Source organism: Chenopodium quinoa, unplaced genomic scaffold (assembly GCF_001683475.1).
Source record: "Chenopodium quinoa cultivar QQ74 unplaced genomic scaffold, ASM168347v1, whole genome shotgun sequence".
Classification (NCBI taxonomy): Eukaryota; Viridiplantae; Streptophyta; class Magnoliopsida; order Caryophyllales; family Amaranthaceae; genus Chenopodium; species Chenopodium quinoa.
In genome coordinates, this window is record NW_018743252.1 from 7701630 (window position 1) to 7706505 (window position 4876).

Sequence of the window (4876 nt, forward strand, 5' to 3'; positions counted from 1 at the left end):
TTCGTGGGTTAGACGGGTCGTGGGTGGGTCGAGCTGGGTTCGTGGGTTAGAAGGGTCGTGGGTGGGTCGAGCTAGGTTTGTGGGTTAGGGTAGGTCGAGTGGGTTAGTGAGTTAGGGTGGGTTAGTGGGTTAGGTGGGTTTGAGTTGAGCTGGGTTCGTGTGTTAGGGTCGGGTGGGTTCGTAGGTTAGGGTGGGGTAGGCCAAATGGCTAAATGGGTTGTGTGGTGTTTTAATTTTTACAAAATTAACAATTTGATGGCTTGCTCAGTCGCTCTTAATTAAGATGCCTACGTATCCTTATATCATAAAATAAAGAATCAAAGCCAACGTAGTTCTTATATTGTACTTCTTTTGGATTTTGGGGGGAAGGGGGGCATGGACCTATTTTTAGAAAACTAAAATTTAATTTTGCAATTAAATTGTAATTTTCGAAAAACAAGTTGCCTACGTATCCCGAAAGAATCAAAGACCACGTAGTTCTTAGCGCACCTGATTTAGACTTTTCTAGCCACCCATGTTTGTTGCATCATCATCCCCGAAAGCTGCATCATCCGTTGATGACTCTAATATCATTACAGGATCATCTTCATCGTCTTCGTCTTCCTTTAAACCTTGAGTTCTTCTTTCAGTTTGATCCCAATCTTTCTTACAAACACAAATTTGAATGCTTTCCGGAGTTAAGCGAGATCTTTTTTCATCTAACACTCTTCTACTTGCACTAAAAGCAGACTCGGAAGCAACGGATGAAGCGGAAACTGCAAGTATATCTTTTGCAATTCTCGCCAATATAGGAAAACTTTTTTTATGTTCTTGCCACCATTTTATAATTTGAAAGTTGTTGTTGGTCTCATGTTGATATGACAAATAATCATTAATAGCAAGTGTTTAAGAAGATGATGATGAGAATGATGTAGATGCTTTGTGTTTTTTTTTTCAATAACTTTATCAAGAAAACCAAATCTAGAATCGTAAGTGCTAGTAGTAGTTGGTGTTGCCAAATCAAAACCATAAATATATGCATAATGATCATAAAGGTCTCCCAAAACAGATTTGCATTTGTTAATATATTTACTAACATCATAATCGATACTTAAACTTGTATAATAAAATTCTAAGAGATTTTCCAAACCTTCAGCTTTGACACCAAGGTCAAGAATAGCAGCAATTCCATAAATACTTGGAAATCACTAAAATAAGTATGCCACTTACGTTTCATGCCATCAAGAACGGGACGAAGTCCATCAATCTTCATATGCTCTTCAATGGTGTGAACAATTTTAACACACTCAATTATGACTAAATGAATGTTAGGCTCATAAATATAAGAGAAAATATGAGTTGCATCATCAAAAGCATTTAAAACATCACGAACAAAAGAAGCATTAGTCCAATGACTTTCGGTTAATAACTCAGTAGAATCAACACGAGTCTCATTGTAAAGTTGGGTCAAAATGTCACGATACTTTATAGCATCATTCAACAAATTGAAAGTAGTATTTCAACGGGTAGGGGTATCAATAGACCATTGTCTTTTCTTAAGACCTCTCTCTTTACACATAGCTATGTACTTTCTTCTAACTGACTGAGTAATCCTAATCCATTTTATAATTGTTATAATTAGGTTTAGCAATGGTCGCAACTCAGCGAGACCCTCTTGAACAGACAAATTCAAAATATGAGCACAACATCTAACATGCAAGAGACTACCACCCAACAACAAATGCAACTCAGAGTCATTTTTCAAATAGCCAATATACTTTGTGTTTGCAGTTGCATTATCAAGAGATAAAGAAAAAACTTTATTATTCAAGTGAAATTCTCTTAAACAATACAAAATACGAACTTTGATGTTAAAACCGATATGCCTTAGCTTGAAAACATAGTATACATTTTTTAATAAACCAATCATCATCCACCTAATGAGCAGTAATGCAAAGAAAAGGTTTGCCAAAACTAGAAGTCCATGTATCACTTGTAAAACTAACACGACCATCAAAAGTACGAAATAATTCAATCAAACCACTCTTATACTTATAATAAGAAGTTTGTGTATAACGTCTTAGGGTATTTCGGGGGACACGAGTAAATGCAGGTTGTAATGCAACTTTATTAAAATGCTCAATGTTTGCATTTTCACCGTAACTAAAAGGGTATTCATTAGCAATAACTAAAGTACTCATTTCATCAATCATTCTATCTTTATTATAAATGAAAGGTGTACCTCTGCCGGGTAAATGGTTCATGTATCCACCAATTGTGTTTGGACGGGCAACCCACCCCCCAAAAGATGGGGACCATTTTCGAACAAGTCGTGTTTATTTTGCAAATGCCGACTCAAGGTTCCGGTTCCATCTTCCATTTTCCAACTATATGACTTGACATTTGCACCTAGAGCCTTGCAAACTAGGCATGTACACGTGAACCTCTTTAGTTGACCGGGTTGCCATCCCAGTGGTGTGACCTCAACTCGTTCAACATGTTTCCACAACCAAGAAAATGGTGCTCGACCTCTACTTTCACGCTATTCATGAAAATAAGCTTTTAAATTTTAAATATTTTAGTTATAATTATTTAAACGCATTTTTCATGGTAATTATAAATCATAGAAAATTGGAAACTAAATTAACTTTATAATCATTAATAATAGTTTTTTTAAATATTCATAACAATAAAAATTAAATTAGAAATTACCTTGAGATGAAGATTGAGATGTTGGTTGTGATGTTGGTTGCGATAGAGGTGGCATAGTTGAACTCGATGATTGGTGGGAGAAATGTTGTGGTGGAGACGTTTGAATATTTTGCCCATTTCCTAAACCATAATCTCCATATTTCATTGACAAATTGGTTTAAATTTTCCGTATTAATTTCATACGAAAAATTTGCACCACCACTCCTTTGGCCACCATTTCGACCACCACTTTGACTCCTTCCCATTCCTCCTCTTGAGCCCTTTTTTTTTTATGATTACTAATTATAATGTGGAGAAGAACTTTTTTTTTTATAGAATCTTAAGAATACTAATAATAATATTGAGGAGATTTTTTTTAACAAAAATAAAACTTTATATAACACTAAATAACACTTGAGAATTTGAGAACAATTAAGAATTTTTGAGTAAGAGAGAAAGAAAGCTTGAGTTGTGTGGAAATTTGAGTGAAATGGAATTGGTATTTATAGGAAAAGTTGAGGGGATGATCATGCAATACAAAAAATTAGCCAGTACACTAAAAAAACTAGTTGTTACTAACAATTAAAAGTAGCTATTAACTTTGTTCATCAAATTCATAAAAAAAAAGTAGCCGTTAGTTTTGAAAAAATATGAATATGGCTGTTAGGCTAGGCGGGCCGTGCAGGTTGGGCGGGTCGTGTGGGTTGGGCGGGCCGTGCGGGTTGGGTGAGTTGGGCGGGTTGAGTGGGTGGGCCATGCGGGTTAGGTGGGTCGTGCGTGCGGGTGGGCTGAGTCGTGGGTCGTGCGGGTTGGGCGTGCAAGGTGGGTCGGGTTAGGTGGGTTCATGGGCTAGGTCTGTCGAATTAAATGAGTCAAAACGGGTTGTGCGAGTTGGGTCGAATCAAACGGGTTAAAACGAGCTGCGTTGAAATGGGTTGTGTCGAAAATTTTGGACCCACGACACAACCCGGGTTATATCCGGGCTGTGCCGGGTTGGTACAGGGCTCAAACCGGGTCGGACCCACGTGATCCACCAGCTGTGCGGGTTAGGGTGTGCTGGGTCCAACCCGGCCCACTGGCCACCTCTACATGTGGCAGAGCTAAGAGCACCTTAATGAGAGAAAGGCCTCCTTACATCAGGAGGCCCAAATCCCGAGAAAGGCGCTAAAACGGCGCCCCCAAAGGACACTTGTCCTTTGCTTATTGCGCCGTCAATCAGAGCACACATTTTTAGGGCACTTACCCTAAAGAGGCACACATTCCCACCCCTATAAATACCCCAATAATTTATGATAGGAGGGGTGAATTGTGACATCTCATTTATTGCACAAGCATAAAAGCTCTAAGTTCTCTCTCTAAATTACTTCGTTTTCCGATCACTAACTTGATCGTCGGAGGCGAATATTCCGTCAAACGAAATATTCGTTGTTTTGCAGGTATTTAAGACCGTCCGACTATATTCAAGACCTGTATCCCGAGGGATTTAAAAAAACCCCGAAACACTATACAAAAAACTTCCATAGAAAGCTAAACTAAAGAAAAATATATACTGTAAAATAGAAGCAAAGACCCAAAAATATTACTACGTATGACTCATGGAGGTTTGCCGACAATCAAACAGAGGTGGAGACGCGAAATTTGATGCCCATTTTATAGGAGACGACTCGTGAGCCCGTAACAATAGATTTTATATTTTACCTTGTTGGAGCTTGATTTTTGTAGGATTCAAGTTTTATAATGAAGGTCTTGGACTAGGAAAAATTGAATCTCAATGTTGAATTTAGTTTTTACATTAATATATATATATATATATATATATATATATATATATATATATATATATATATATTATTTTTTTGTTAACTTGCATTGATATGAAATCATCATTTTTGTATGTTTAACCAAGGTTGTTTTGGTGGAATTTGAAGGCTGGGTTTTAAAGTGAAACGAGATCCATTATGAGTCAATTGGTAGAAGTTTTTGTTTAGGCTTTTACTTCCGTTTATTTGCTCATGCGAAATGTCATTTTTGGAAACTGAAACTTGCAACTCTTTGCTAATGTGCAAAATCATTGCTGTTGTAAAAAAAAAAAATAATAAAAAAAAAAATTATATATATATATATATATATATATATATATATATATATATATATATATATATATATATATATATATATATATATATAGTAATAAAAAAAAAAGGTG